Here is a 17297-nt window from a genome sequence, read left to right as displayed (position 1 = left end):
TTGTTAATTGTTTTCTGGTTGTTCTATAATTCTTTTATTCCTCTCTTGCTGTCTTCCTTTGTGATTTGATGAAGTGGTATGGTTCCTTTCTCTTTCTCTCTTTTGTGTATCTAGTATAGATTTTTTACTTTGGTTACCAGGCTATTTTTTGTTTGCTGTGATGTGTGGATTGCAGGATCTTAGGTCCTCAATAAAGAAATGAACCTGGGCCCCAACAGTGAAAATGCTGAGTTCTAACCAGTGGACTACCATGGAATTCCTATAACAGGCTATTTTAAGCTGATAGCAATTTATTTTTAATTTAATACAAAAACTTTACCTGTTTATCTCCTCACACATTTTATGTTTTTGAATATGCAACTTACATATTTTTATATTGGGTATCCATTTACAAATTATTGTAGCTATAGATATTTCAAAACTTTATCTTTTAACTTTTATTCTTGAGCTAAAAGTGATTTATACATGCCTATGACAGCATTAGAATCTTCTGACCTAGACTATATCTGCCTTCTGCTAGTGAATTTACTTTCATATATTTTAATATCACTAATTAGCATCTTTTTATTTCAGATTAAATAACCCTTTAGCATTTTTTGTAAGGCAAGTCTAATGGTGATGAACTCCCTAAACTTTTGTTTGTCCGAGAAAGTGTCTGAAGAATAGCTTTGCTGGATAAAATATTCTTGGCTGGCTATTTTTTCTGTCAGTACATTGATTTTATCATCCCATCCTCTCCTAGCATGAAAAGTGTCCACTGAAAATGCTTCTAAGTTTATGGAGCTTTTATTAGCTGAGTCCCTTTTATTAGCTGAGCCTCTTAGCTTGTGCTGCTTTCAAACGTTTTTCTGTCTTTAATTTTTGACAGTTGGATTATATGTGTTTTGGTAAAGATTTCTTTCAGTTGAACCTTTTGGAGACTTCTGAACTTCATGTATCTACCAAATGCCCTATTGTTCCCCAGATTGGGAAGTCTTCAGCCATTAATTCTTTAAATAAGTTTTCTGTCACTTTCTTTCTCTTTGCCTGCTATTCTTATAATGTGTGTGTTGGTTCTCTTTATTGTATCCTATAAGCTGATGGCTACCCTCAACCTCTTTTTCCCTCCTGTTACAAAGGGAGTGTGACTTCCTCTACATGAAGTCACTGCCTCCAAGTGCAAGCTGTACCCTAACCCTCCCCCTCTTTCAGAAGCACCAGCAAATATATTCTTCTCTGTTAAGTTCAACACCCTTCTACTTTCTCATGAAAACTTAAATACATTGAGGCATCTCCCATATTTAAAAAATTAAAAGAAAAACTTCTCCCACTATTCATAACTCCATATCAAGCCACTGTCTTGTCTCGTTCCTTTGCAAACAACCTATTTAGGAAAGCCAGCACCTCACTTTCTGTCCATTTCCTTGTTTGTTTTTTTTTTTTCCACAGCAGCTCTTACTCTCTAATACATGGGCTTATGCTCTCACCACTCCATGAAAACAGACACCATAACCAATACAGCACTCATCCAATATCACTTCTCTAACTCACCCTACCAGACTTCTTGCCCGATTCCCAACAGCTGAGCTATCTCCCCTCTAGAAACACCCTGACCTCTTGGCTTACGTCCTTACTTTGTCTTCTCACTTCAAATTTTCAGTCTCTTTACTGGCTCTTCACTTTCATATCATACTTTTATATGCCTGATTCAGATCTAGGTCCTTCTGATTTTTCTAGGTTTTCTACAGCTTTTTCTAGGTTTTCTTTTTCATCTCCATGGCATTTATTACCACTCCTATAACAATGGCTTCCAAATATTTTTCTAATGCACATCTCTTCTCTGAACTCCAGGTCTACTTATCCAACTGATTGTTGAGTAGTTGAATGTTATTGATACTTTGAACTCACTACAGTCACAATTAAACTTTGAATTTCTGCTTAGAATTCCATCCTCTTTTACTTTTTCTGTTTTACTATTGAATAATACTTTCATCCACCCAGTTTCATAACTCAGAAGACCAGCAGTCATCCCTGACAATCTCTTTTCCATACTTTCAACAGCCAACCAATTTTCAAATACTACTAATTCTCTTAAATACTTCTAGAACCTTTATTGCTTTATTCATCTCTATAGTAATAATCTAAATTCTTATATAGGTTACTTCAGGAGCCTCTTAAATGTTTCCCTCACATATATTCTTAGCCTCTCTAATCCACTTTTGGTGCAGAACCCTGAAAGTGAACTTTTTCTAAACATAAATCTGAATCACACCACTCTATTTTACACAAGCTTTGCTGGCCTCCCAGTGCTGTTTAAATACAGTTCCAAATAATGAACAGAATCTTCATGGTCCTGTATGGTATGAACATTATCTGATTTAGAACCAGTTTTCACTTCATACTCCATGTTCCAGTCACAATGTTCCAACTCATTTCAGTTCCTAGAAAATGTCATACCTCTCTCATAGCTCCTTTTCCATATGTTTAGAATAACAAATCTCAACCAGGGATGATTTTTGCCTCTACCCCATTTGGTTATTATAATGGGGGGCATTATTGCTATCTAATAGGTAGACGTAAGGAATGCTGCTAAACACCCCACAATGTTGAGACTGAAAAATCCTGGTGTGGAAGGCTTTCCCTTCTGCTTGTATTCATGTGAACCGATGTCTAGCTAAAACAAAAGCATACTTACCTATTCTCTCAGCTTAGATGGCCTATAGTCAGAGCAACCCTTTCCTAACTTTTATCCACTTGCTATATATGCTTACCCCATTTTCTTAACTTTTGCAGTCTTATAATAATTTAGAACTAGCTCCTTATTCAGTTAAAGTTTGCTTTCCTTGTCAGGTTTTAATTTCTATGAAGACAGGAACCATGTTCAACACAGTATCCTTGTCACCTAGCTAGACACTCCCAATAATTACTAAAGAAGAAAACAAGTGGGTCAATAAAGCTGTTGTATAAGGACTGTTTGGCTTAGAACCCTATATAAGAGTTCCTGGCATTACTTCCATTAATTAGATATGTCCCTGAACAGTTCCCTTTATCTTTAACTTGGCCTCATTTTAAAATGTGTAAAATAGTGAGAGTAATTCTGACTATAAAGAATTCTAAGAGGATTAAGTATTTTGATAAATTGCAGCACTTCTAGACATTATAGAATTTGGTAGAAGTCCATGGGAGCAAATGTGAGAGATAAATGGAATTACCATCTCATGGAATTTAGTTGTAGATGGGTAGGAAGATTGGCTTCTCTAGAATAGGTTGGATACAGGAATTTTATTTAATTAATGAAGAGACTTGGCAGTTACTTGGTAGAACAAGAGAGACAAAACAGCAACAGAAAACAAAAGTGAGGCTAGAATACTAAAAAAAATCAATATTATTACGGCATACTAGAAATACAAGACTAGTTTCAAAATATAGTGAAAGACTGATAATAGATCAATCTCTTTAGTGTCTTGTGTTCTTAGAAACTGAAAAGCTGAGGGGTAGCAGGGGCCTTGGAAAGTACTTGATAGAATCCCTTCATTTTATAGATGAGAAAATTCTGCCTAGACAAAGGAAATTAGTTGCCCAAAGTCATAAAACAGCTGTAATCCAGTCTCCAGAGTATCAATTCTGTGCTCAGTTCCAAGAAAAGGCAGCACCAAATAGCCTGTTTCTCCTCATAACAATATGAAGCATCATCACTATTTTACACCAACAGTTATGGAGGCTCAGAAAAATTAAGTGCCCTATACAAAACTATAGATCAAAAGCTTATCTAACTCAAAAACCCATAACCTTCCTATAAACAGTGATATTGCCTTATTCTGCTATTGTCTCTGCAGTATGTAATACAAGGTTCCTAGATAGCCAACAATGATCAGTCAAATATTAACCATTATTTATTATTCTTGATAAATAATATAGACAGATTTTATTGATATAGAACACTAAGAACTACAGCAGAGAAAATAAGAAAGTCAAAAATTACCATTTTATTGCATTCCAGTACCAAATACGGCTCACAAAATCAAGAGTTTTTCCTTGATCATTGATCACTAGCTGCCACTAATAAATTAAACTGTTTAGACTTTGAAAATTTTACACTTCACACCAAAGATACAAATTCAGCCGACAGACCCCTATGGACAACGTTTCATCTTGTAAAGACATAAAGATTTACTTAAACTACTAATTAATTAGACTCTTAAACTAGAATACGATCAGAATTAAAGTTCATAAATGTGTTAAGTTTTCCTCCCCTGGCAAAATGACATGGGAGAGTTCAAAGACCATCACATCTACAGCTGCTACCTCATTCTCAAACCACCAGCCGTCCTTTCTAACTGGGGCCAGCGGTGTTTAATTGTGAGGAGACTAAGTAGAAATAGGAGTAACAAGATTATTAGGGGCAGTATTTCATTTTATGGAAGAAAATCTGGCTAATGAGCAGTTTATCTAAAGTCAAGCCCTTTGGATGTGTGCATTTTTGCATCTCTAAAAGTAACTCCCCAAATAAAATTAAACATATTCAAGATTTTTTTTGCATGAAAGATTTGTAGAAAAACAGGCTAAAATTTCCCTTAAGTGTTCAAAGGGAGATAAGTTAGAATGACTCATAAGATATAAAATAATACAGTTATCTACAAGTGATGCAAGTTTAATAAATAATTATTAAAAACACAAAATTACATTAGAAGTGATCTTAGACAATTTTGATAATGTGTCCTTAAAACTCTTCAAAGATATGAAAATAAGTAAGCAATTCAATATGAGACTGGATATACAACCAGACAATGGCCAGACCAAATATGGCAACAGATCTTTCACACACAACCTCTGCATCAACTGGCCCAAAATACCCAGGACTTTGTTAACGACCACAAGTTTCCCTGAATTTTGCCCCTGCTTCCAACTTGGACCAGTAAAAGCCTAAGATTCACTGTAATCACATAATAGCCTGCATCTCTAGCTTCCCCTGCCAACAATCTATAATTGGAGCAGATTTGAACTCATACTTTTTCCCAATATTAAAAAATCCTTTGGAGTTTCTGCTAAATAAACCCCAATGATAGTGACTGACTCTTTTACTATACAGCAAGCTCTGAATAAATAGCCTCTGCTTATTCTCGTTTGGCCAGCCTTGTTTATGGCCATCCCATCCTAAGTGCACCAGTCTCCTCTGGGCCGCCTTTACTTTCACAAACATTTGCAGAAAGTGGGGATTAGTTTTATGTAATGTGACCACTTGTTCCAACTTACCAGGGTTAGCATGGTTTTGTCCTCCTTGCCCCAGTGTAATGAACAGTACTTCTTTTCATCCTAGGGGCTTTCCAGGTGGCACAGTGTAAAGAATTTGCCTTCAAGCAGGAGAATAAGAAATGTGGGTTAGATCCCTGGGTCAGGAAGATCCCCTGGAGTAGGAAACAGCAACCCATTCCAGTATTCTTGCCTTGAAAATTCCATGGACAGAGGAGCCTGGTGGGCTACAGTCCAGGGGGTCGCAAAAGTCGGACATGACTGAGCACGCATGCACAATTTTTATTCTCAAAAAAATCCTGATTTGAATAAATTATCTGGGTACCTTGGATCTAAGCAAACTGTTCACTAGACAAAGGTGTTAACAAGCAAATGGTGTTGGGTAACTTGACCTAGAACAATGGCAGGTGATGATGAAAAAGCAGAGGGGCCATTAGAAAATTTAGTCTGTTCTAAAATCAACTATCAAGTTCAAGGGAAAGGAGTTTCCTCTACTGCATCCAGTTTTCTTTGATGAGATTTCCAGCTTTAGTAAAGGGAGACAGGATTTTAAGAGGTGTCCTCTTTTCCCCTCGAGGCATTCCTGCCACCACTGCAGGATGATGCAAGTGTTGCCATGGCAAATACTTCTCCCACGCTGCTGGAAGACCTTCCCATTGCAGACTAACTTCTGTTCTGTGCTGTTTACATTCCCCCCACCGCCTGCCCCCCCCCCCCCGCTTCTCTGTCTGCTGCATAGTAAGTCACTCTGAGTTGAGATTTCAGAATATAACTTTCTCTCCAGTGTCTTTTCTTTGAAAGCAATTTGCTACTTGCCTGCTTTCTGTAACCTAATGCATTATGTCCAGAGATGAACCCTGATGCAGAAAAAATGTGGCAGACAGGAGACAAGACCAAAGAAAGCAAGGGCCGGAGTCAGTCAACTGAAAGTGAGATTCTTTCAATTTATTGGTCTCAAATATTCTGTTTTCCAATGAAAAGAGAAACTTTTGTAATCTACCTGCCTAGTTTATATAAGGGCCTGCCAGGTGGCGCTAGTGGTAAAGAATCTGTCTGCCAAGGCAGGAGATATGGGTTCAATCTCTGGGCTGGGGAGATCCTCTGGAGAAGGGCATGGCAACCGACTCCAGTATTCTTGCCTATAGAATCCCATGGACAGGGGAGCCTGGTGGTCTACAGTCCATGGGGTCACAAAGAGTAAGACATGACTGAAGCGACTTAGCATGCACACCTAGCTTATTTAAATACATGGCTTTCCCCTAAAAGTAGCATTTTTGGGGTAGAATAATATAAACTTAGGGATTTTTAAGTCAGAAATACCTCAGCTTAAATATGCAAGATCCAAGACGGTGAACATCATTTCTCTTTTGCCCACTACTATAAACTAAGCCTGGAACTTGGCAGGTGCAGAATATCTATATCTCTATACCTATCTATATTTATATCTATTTCTTTCAGTCTATCTATATTTGTTGCCCGAACATCTGATTGACTTGGAAACCACCAGTGATAAGTTATAGGACCTTGGTAGGGCATATAATTTCTCTGAGCCTAAATGTCTTCACGTATAAAATGAGAAAAATAAACCCACTTCATAGGATTGCTCTACAATTTAAATGCAATAAAGTTTGAAAAATACCTAGCAGATGCACCTGATGTGGAGTATATGTATTTGATAAATCGTCACTGCTATTGTTATTTTTTCTGCTGCTGCTACTCAAGGGGTCACGTTTAGAAGGGTCATACTGAATAGACCTTTTAGTAAATGTTTCCAACAATGTATTCTGATTATTTATACCTGGATGACTCTCAAATAGACTACAACATGCTTAACTGTCACTCATATTTATGCATTTTTAAAGTTCAGAGCCTCTGCACTGTGCTAAGAATATTCTTCATCTTTGCTAGATTTCATACTGCTTTTTCAGTGTTCTAAGAACTCCTAATTATGAGAGAATTAATAAAAAAAAATCTTTTGGCTGTCTGTGGGTGTTGCCTGATTTGAAACCCTAGTTAGAGCAATATGGCTATTTCAGTCTCCTTACGAGAAAAGTAAAACAAGGATCTTTTGAAAATAGATAAAACACAGATCTCCTGTTCTTCCTAACTTATGCAGTGACAAAAACCATGAATGACAAATAGACCTACTGAAAGAGGGAGGCTAAGTTAATAGATTCAGGCACACAGGTAGATATAAACCTGTAGGCATTCATTAACGAAGGTTCACTGAGCAGCTACGTGGTGCCCTTTGTGCCAGACACCATAGTAGGCGTTGGGCACACAGGGGCAGCCAAATGGATGTCTTCTTTCCTTTGTGGGGTCAGTCTGTTTCTTTGTTCTTGCTCCCCTACCTGTACCCACACACACACACACACACACACACACACACACACCCCTCCTGTGAGCCCACATGCCTCTGTGTGTGTGCATATACTTTTACATATGCCCCCAAAGCCAGGCCTATAAAATGTGAATTCTCAGTAAAGTTTGTGGGTGGGAGACAAAGTGTATATTATTGAAAGAAAAGGTTGGGTTCAGTAACACTGGGGGTATTCCCTCATGATGTGTTTAATTTCTTACTTTAGATCTATTTTTTTCCAGTTTTATTTATTTTACTTTAGAATATTGTATTGGTTTTGCCATACATTGACATCAATCCGCCACAGGTATACACGTGTTCCCCATCCTGAACGTCCTTCCCACCTCCCTCCCCATCCCATGCCTCTGGATCATCCCAGTGCACCAGCCCCGAGCATCCTGTATCATGCATCAAACCTGGACTGGCGATTCGTTTCACATGTGATAATTTACATGTGTCAATGCCATTCTCACATATCATCCCACCCTCCCTCTCCCACAGAGTCCAAAAGGCTGTTCTATACATCTGTGTCTCTTTTGCTGTCTCGCATACAGGGTTATCATTACCATCTTTCTAAATTCCATATATACACATTAGTATACTGTATTGGTATTTTTCTTTCTGGCTTACTTCACTCTGTATAATAGGCTCCAGTTTCATCCACCTCATTAGAACTGATTCAAATGTATTCTTTTTAATGGCTGAGTAATACTCCATTGTGTATATGTACCACTGCTTTCTTATCCATTCATCTGCTGATGGGCATCTAGGTTGCTTCCATGTCCTGGCTATTATAAACAGTGCTGCGATGAACATTGGGGTGCACGTGTCTCTTTCAATTCTGGTTTCCTCGGTTTGTATGCCCAGCAGTAGATTGCTGGGTCATATGGCAATTCTATTTCCAGTTTTTTAAGGAATCTCCACACTGTTCTCCATAGTGGCTATACTAGTTTGCATTCCCACCAACAGTGTAAGAGGGTTCCCTTTTCTCCACACCCTCTCCAGCATTTATTGCTTGTAGACTTTTGGATCGCAGCCATTCTGATTGGTGTGAAATGGTACCTTATTGTGGTTTTGATTTCCATTCCTCTGATAATGAGTGATTTTGAGCATCTTTTCATATGTTTGTTAGCCACCTGTATGTCTTCTTGGAGAAATGTCTGTTTAGTTCTTTGGCCCGCTTTTTGATTGGGTCGTTTATTTTTTTGGAATTGAGCTTCAGGAATTGCTCGTATATTTTTGAGATTAATTCTTTGTCAGTTGCTTCATTTGCTTTTATTTTCTCCCATTCTGAAGGCTGTCTTTTCACCTTGCTTGTAGTTTCCTTTGTTGTGCAGAAGCTTTTAACTTTAATTAGGTCCCATTTGTTTATTTTTGCTTTTATTTCCAATATTCTGGGAGGTAGGTCATAGAGGATCCTGCTGTGATTTATGTCAGAGAGTGTTTTGCCTATGTTCTCCTCTAGGAGTTTTATAGTTTCTGGTCTTACATTTAGATCTTTAAACCATTTTGAGTTTATTTTTGTGTATGGTGTTAGAGAGTGTTCTAGCTTCATTTTTTTTACAAGTGGTTGACCAGTTTTCCCAGCACCACTTGTTGAAGAAGAGATTTTCTTCTCCTTTGTATATTTTTGCCACCTTTGTCAAAGATAAGGTGTCCATAGGTGTGTGGATTTATCTCTGGGCTTTCTATTTTGTTCCATTGATCTATATTTCTGTCTTTGTGCCAGTACCATACTGTCTTGATGACTGTGGCTTTGTAGTAGAGACCAAAGTCAGGCAGGTTGATTCCTCCAGTTCCATTCTTCTTCCTCAAGATTGCTTTGGCTATTCGAGGTTTTTTGTATTTCCATACAAATTCTGAAATTATTTGATCTAGTTCTGTGAAAAATACCATTGGTAGCTTGATAGGGATTGCATTGAATCTATAGATTGCTTTGGGTAGTACTCATTTTCCCTACATTGACTCTTCTGATCCATGAACACGGTATATTTCCCCATCTATTAGTGTCCTCTTTGATTTCTTTCATCACTGTTTTATAGTTTTCTGTATATAGGTCTTTTGTTTCTTTAGGTAGGTATATTCCTAAGTATTTTATTCTTTTTGTTGCAATGGTGAATGGAATTGTTTCCTTAATTTCTCTGTTTTCTCATTGTTAGTGTATAGGAATGCAAGGGATTTCTGTGTGTTGATTTTATATCCTGCAACTTTACTATATTCATTGATTACCTCTAGTAATTTTCTGGTGGAGACTTTAGGGTTTTCTACGTAGAGGATCATGTCATCTGCAAACAGTGAGAGTTTTACTTCTTCTTTTTCAATCTGGATGCCTTTTATTTCTTTTTCTGCTCTGATTGCTGTGGCTAAAACTTCCAAAACTATGTTGAATAGTATTGGTGAGAGTGGGCACCCTTGTCTTGTTCCTGACTTTAGGGGAAATGCTTTCAATTTTTCACCATTGAAGATAATGTTTGCTGTGGGTTTGTCATATATAGCTTTTATTATGTTGAGGTATGTTCCTTCTATTCCTGCTTTCTGGAGGGTTTTTATCATAAATGGATGTTGAATTTTGTCAAAGGCTTTCTCTGCATCTATTGAGATAATCATATGGTTTTTATTTTTCAATTTGTTAATGTGGTGTATTACATTGACTGATTTGCAGATATTGAAGAATCCTTGATCCCTGGGATAAAGCCCACTTGGTCATGATGTATGATCTTTTTAATGTGTTGTTGGATTCTGATTGCTAGAATTTTGTTAAGGATTTTTGCATCTATGTTCATCAGTGATATTGACCTGTAGTTTTCTTTTTTTGTGGCACCTTTGTCAGGTTTTGGTATAAGGGTGATGGTGGCCTCATAGAATGAGTCTGGAAGTTTACCTTCTTCTGCAATTTTCTGGAAGAGTTTGAGTAGGATAGGTGTTAGCTCTTCTTTAAATTTTTGGTAGAATTCAGCTGTGAAGCCGTCTGGTCCTGGGCTTTTGTTTGCTGGAAGATTTCTCATTACAGTTTCAATTTCCGTGCTTGTGATGGGTCTGTTAAGATTTTCTATTTCTTCCTGGTTCAGTTTTGGAAAGTTGTACTTTTCTAAGAATTTGTCCATTTCTTCCAAGTTGTCCATTTTATTTGCATATTGTTGCTGATAGCAGTCTCTAATGATTCTTTGTATTTCTGTGTTGTCTGTTGTGATCTCTCCATTTTCATTTCTAATTTTGTTGATTTGATTTTTCTCCCTTTGTTTCTTGATGAATCTGGCTAATGGTTTGTCAGTTTTATTTATCTTCTCAAAGAACTAGCTTTTGGCTTTGTTGATTTGCTATGGTCTCTTTTGTTTCTTTTGCATTTATTTCTGCCCTAATTTTTAAGATTTCTTTCCTTCTACTAACCCTGGGGTTCCTCATTTCTTCCTTTTCTAGTTGCTTTAGGTATAGAGTTAGGTTATTTATTTGACTTTTTTTCTTGTTTCTTGAGGTATGCCTGTATTGCTATGAACTTTCCCCTTAGGACTGCTTTTACAGTGTCCCATAGGTTTGGGATTGTTGTGTTTTCATTTTCATTCATTTCTATTCATATTTTACTTTCTTTTTTTATTTCTTCTGTGATTTGTTGGTTATTCAGCAGCGTGTTGTTCAGCCTCCATATGTTGGAATTTTTAATAGTTTTTCTCCTGTAATTGAGATCTAATCTTACTGCATTATGGTCAGAAAAGATGCTTGGAATTATTTCAATTTTTTTTTTTTTAATTTACCAAGGCTAGATTTATGGCCCAGAATGTGATCTATCCTGGAGAAGGTTCCGTGTGTGCTTGAGAAAAAGGTGAAATTCATTGTTTTGGGGTGAAATGTCCTATAGAGATCAATTAGGTCTAACTGGTCTATTGTATCATTTAAAGTTTGTGTTTCCTTGTTAATTTTCTGTTTAGTTGATCTATCCATAGGTGTGAGTGGGGTAGTAAAGTCTCCCACTATTATTGTGTTATTGTTAATTTCCCCTTTCATACTTGTTAGCATTTGTCTTACATATTGTGGTGCTCCTATGTTGGGTACATATTATACCATATTATGTACCCAATATACCATATACATATTATACATATAAATTATATTTATAATTGTTATATCTTCTTCTTGGATTGATCCTTTGGTCATTATGTAGTGTCCATCTTTGTCTCTTTTCACAGTCTTTGTTTTAAAGTCTATTTTATCTGATATGAGTATTGCTACTCCTGCTTTCTTTTGGTCTCTAATTGCATGGAATATCTTTTTCCAGCCCTTCACTTTCAGTCTGTATGTGTCCCTTGTTTTGAGGTGGATCTCTTGTAGACAACATATATAGGGGTCTTGTTTTTGTATCCATTCAGCCAGTCTTTGTCTTTTGATTGGGGCATTCAACCTATTTACATTTAAGGTAATTATTGATAAATATGATCCTGTTGCCATTTACTTTATTGTTTTGGGTTCAAGTTTATACACCCAAGGGCCGAGAGGAGCTACTCCATGTTCAAGGTTAGGAGGGGCGACCTCGTCCAAAGTAAGGAGCAATGGCTGTGCTTTGCTGGAACAGCTGTGAAGAGATACCTTACGTCCAAGGTAAGAGAAACCCAAGTGAGATGGTAGGTGTTGTGAGAGGGCATCAGAGGGCAGACACAATGAAACCATAATCATAGAAAACTAGCCAATCTGATCACATGGACCACAGCCTTGTCTAACTCAATGAAACTAAGCCATGCCGTGGGGGGCCACCCAAGATGAACAGGTCATGGTGGAGAGGTCTGACAGAATGTGGTCCACTGGAGAAGGGAATGGCAAACCACTTCAGTATTCTTGCCTTGAGAACCCCATGAACAGTATGAAAAGGCAAAATGATAGGATACTGAAAGAGGAACTCTCCAGGTTGGTAGGTTCCCAATATGCTATAGGAGATCAGTGGAGAAATAACTCCAGAAAGAATGAAGGAATGGAGCCAAAGCAAAAACAATATCCGGTTATGGATGTGACTGGTGATAGAAGCAAGGTCCGATGCTGTAAAGAGCAATATTGCATAGGAACCTGGAATGTCAGGTCCATGAATAAAGGCAAATTGGAAGTGGTCAAACAGGAGATGGCAAGAGTGAACATCAACATTCTAGGAATCAGTGAACTAAAATGGACTGGAATGGGTGAATTTAACTCAGATGACCATTATATCTACTACCGCGGGCAGGAATCCCTCAGAAGAAATGGAGTAGCCATCATGGTCAACAAAAGAGTCCAAAATGCAGTACTTGGATGCAATCTCAAAAACGGCAGAATGATCTCTGTTTGTTTCCAAGGCAAACCATTCAATATCACAGTAATCCAAGTCTATGCCCCAACCAGTAACGCTGAAGAAGCTGAAGTTGAACGGTTCTATGAAGACCTACAAGACCTTTTAGAACTAACACCCTCAAAAGATGTCCTTTTCATTATAGGGGACTGGAATGCAAAAGTAGGAAGTCAAGAAACACCTGGAGTAACAAACAAATTTGGCCTTGGAGTACGGAATGAAGCAGAGAAAAGGCTAATAGAGTTTTGCCAAGAGAATGCACTGGTCATAGCAAACACCCTCTTCCAACAACAAAAGAGAAGACTCTACACATGGACATCACCAGCTGGTCAACACCAAAATCAGATTGATTATATTCTTTGCATCCAAAGATGGAGAAACTCTATACAGTCAGCAAAAGAAAGACTGGGAGCTGACTGTGGCTCAGATCATGAACTCCTTATTGCCAAAATCAGATTTAATTGAAGAAAGTTGTGAAAACCACTAGACCATTCAGGTATGACCTAAATCAAATCCCTTATGATTATACAGTGGAAGTGAGAAATAGATTTAAGGGACTAGATCTGATAGATAGAGTGCCTGATAAACTATAGACGGAGGTTTGTGACACTGTAAAGGAGACAGGGATCAAGACCATCCCCATGGAAAAGAAATGCAAAAAAGCAAAGTGGCTGTCTGGGGAGGCTTTACAAATAGCTGTGAAATCTCATTTGACACAGAGTTCCAAAGAATAGCAAGGAGAGATAAGAAAGCCTTCCTCAGTGATCAATGCAAAGAAATAGAGGAAAACAACAGAATGGGAAAGACTAGAGATCTCTTCAAGAATATTAGAGACACCAAGGAAACATTTCATACAAAGATGGTTTCGATAAAGGACAGAAATGGTATGGACCTAACAGAAGCAGAAGATATTAAGAAGAGGTGGCAAGAATACACAGAAGAACTGTACAAAAAAGATCTTCACAACCCAGATAATCACAATGGTGTGATCACTGACCTAGAGCCAGACATCCTGGAATGTGAATTCAAGTGAGCCTCAAGAAGCATCACTATGAACAAAGCTAGTGGAGGTGACAGAATTCCAGTTGAGCTATTTCAAATCCTGGAAGATGATGCTGTGAAAGTGCTATACTCAATATGCCAGGAAATTTGGAAAACTCAGCAGTGGCCATAGGACTGGAAAAGGTCAGTTTTCATTGCAATCCCAAAGAAAGGCAATGCCAAAGAATGCTGAAACTAACACACAATTGCACTCATCTCACATGATAGTAAAGTAATGCTCAAAATTCTCCAAGCCAGGCTTCAGCAATACATGAATCATGAACTTCCAGATGTTCAAGCTGGTTTTAGAAAAGGCAGAGGAACCAGAGATCAAATTGCCAACATCCACTGGATCATGGAAAAAGCAAGAGAGTTCCAGAAAAACATCTATTTCTGCTTTATTGACTATGCCAAAGCCTTTGACTGTGTGGATCACAATAAACAGTGGAAAATTCTGAAAGAGATGGGAATACCAGACCACCTGACCTGCCTCTTGAGAAACCTATATGCAGGGCAGGAAGCAACAGTTAGAACTGGACTTGGAACAACAGACTGGTTCCAAATAGGAAAAGGAGTTCGTCAAGGCTGTATTTTGTCAAGTTGCTTATTTAACTTCTATTCAGAGTACATCATGAGAAACACTGGGCTGGAAGAAGCACAAGATGGAATCAGATTGCTGGGAGAAATATCAATAACCTCAGATATGCAGATGACACCACCCTTATGGCAGAAAGTGAAGAGGAATGAAAAAGCCTCTTGATGAAACTGAAAGAGGAGAGTGAAAAAGTTGGTTTAAAGCTCAACATTCGGAAAACGAAGATCATGGCATCTGATCCCATCACTTCATGGGAAATAGATGGGGAAACAGTGGAAACAGTGTCAGACTTTATTTTTCTGGGCTCCAAAATCACTACAGATAGTGATTGCAGCCATGAAATTAAAAGACGCTTACTCCTTGGAAGGAAAGTTATGACCAACCTAGATAGCATATTCAAAAGCAGAGACATTACTTTGCCAACAAAGTTCCATCTAGTCAAGGCTATGGTTTTTCCTGTGGTTATGTATGGATGTGAGAGTTGGACTGTGAAGAAAGCTGAGTGCAGAAGAATTGATGCTTTTGAACTGTGGTGATGGAGAAGACTCTTGAGAGTCCCTTGGACTGCAAGGAGATCCAACCAGTCCATTCTAAAGGAGATCAGTCCTGGGAGTTCATTGGAAGGACTGATGCTGAGGCTGAAAATCCAATACTTTGGCCACCTCAAGGCAACAGTTGACTCATTGGAAAAGATCCTGATGCTGGGAGTGATTGGAGGCAGGAGGAGAAGCGGATGACAGAGGATGAGATGGCTGGATGGCATCACCGACTCGATGGTCTTGAGTCTGAGTGAACTCCGGGAGTTGGTGATTGACAGGGAGGCCTGGCGTGCTGTGATTCATGGTGTCGCATGGGGTCAGACATGACTGAGCAACTGAACTGAACTGAACTCTGTGTGTCCTGTCTAGAGAAGATCCTTTAGCATTTGTTGGAGAGCTGTTTTGGTGGTACTGAATTCTCTTAGCTTTTGCTTGTCTGTAAAGCTTTTGATTTCTCCTTCATATTTGAATGAGATCCTTGCTGGGTACAGTAATTTGGCTGTAGGTTATTTTCTTTTATCACTTTAAGTAACTCCTGCAATTCCCGTCTGGCCTGAAGAATGTCTTTTGAAAGATCAGCTGTTATCCTTATGGGAATCCCCTTGTGTATTATTTGTTGTTTTTCACTTGCTGCTTTTAATATTTGTTCTTTGTGTTTGAACTTTGTTAACTTGATTAATATGTATCTTGGGGTGTTCTGCCTTGGGTTTATCCTGTTTGGGACTCTCTGGGTTTGTTGGACTTGGGTGATTACTTCCTTCCCCATTTTAGGGAAGTTTTAAACTCTTATCTCCTCAAGTATTTTCTCATGGTCTTTCTTTTTGTTGTCTTTTTCTGGGACTCCTATGATTCGAATGTTGAGGCATTTAACATTGTCCCAGAGGTCTCTGAGGTTGTCCTCATTTCTTTTATTTTCTTCTTTTTTCCCTCTCTGTTTCATTTATTTCTACCATTCTATCTTCTACCTCACTTATCCTATCTTCTGCCTCCATTATTCTACTGTTGGTTCCCTCCAGAGTGTTTATTTTGCCTTGTTCCAAATAGGTTAAGGTCCTCTCTACCAGATGACCATGATTACTACATTTCTGTCTCAGTGGAGAGGGTGGGATGGGGGTGAAGGACAGCCTGGTCATGAACACGGCTTACTGGTCAGTTTATCTTTGCCAGAAGTAAATTTTTATTAAAGCTTACAAACACAATCAGGAAATAATTGAGACTTGACAAACTGTGCTTCTATTCACACTGCAAGTCTCCATTACCACTTACATGGTTTCACTATATGCCAGGAACCATACTGAGAGGTTTTAAAGCATTATCTCTCATCCTTACAACAACCTTGCTAACTGCTAAGTCGCCTCAGTCGTGTCCGACTCTGCACAACCCATAGACGGCAGCCCACCAGGCTCCACCATACCTGGGATTCTAATCCAGGCAAGAACACTGGAGTGGGTTGCCATTTCCTTCTCCAACAACCTCATGTGGTAAGAATGATCTCCACTTTACATATAAGAAATGAAGTTTGTATGATCTCAAACTCATGATACATAGCATTAAAAGTCTGAACTTCACCAATTCAGATCACATGTTTACTTTTAAGCTCATAGTGCTTTTGTGAGGAGTAAACGAAATACTAAACAGTTAGTGCAAGTTTGTAAGCAAGAAAATTTCTAATTATTAAGACTGGAGCATAAACAGAAATAAAATGTTTGACTTGCTTGTTATTCTTTCTTGTTATAAATGCTGATCAGTATTCAAGTTTTAGCTATGCATAGGTCCTCATGTATTAAAGTATGTATTTGAAAGGTTTATTTACTCTATCTTTATAATTATGTGTAATTCTTTTCATTTTAAGCATATCAAAGACTTAATAAAGGACACATAAAAATATATGTGACTCATTTTTTAAAATGCATAATTATAGGTAGGTCATTCTGAAATATACATGGGTACTACATTAATATATAAAGAAATCCACTTTCATTCTTCCTGCACTTGCACTTGATGAGTTAAACACTACTACTCTGTCTCTTGAAAATGCCTGACTTGAGCTTTACTTATTGGGAAGCCAATCAGTAAAGATAAGAATTGAGGAAACTGAATAATTATAAATTTTCTCTCAAGTATTCCTCACCCATAGGCAGTAACCTTAAAAAGCTTCTAATGTGTCTTTTTGGAATAAACAACTTAACAATTAAATGCTTTTACTTTTCTCTCAGGGTAGCAGTCCAA

The sequence above is a fragment of the Bos mutus genome, chromosome 29 (genome assembly GCF_027580195.1).
Source record: "Bos mutus isolate GX-2022 chromosome 29, NWIPB_WYAK_1.1, whole genome shotgun sequence".
Lineage (NCBI taxonomy): Eukaryota > Metazoa > Chordata > Mammalia > Artiodactyla > Bovidae > Bos > Bos mutus.
This window is presented reverse-complemented; position numbering follows the sequence as displayed.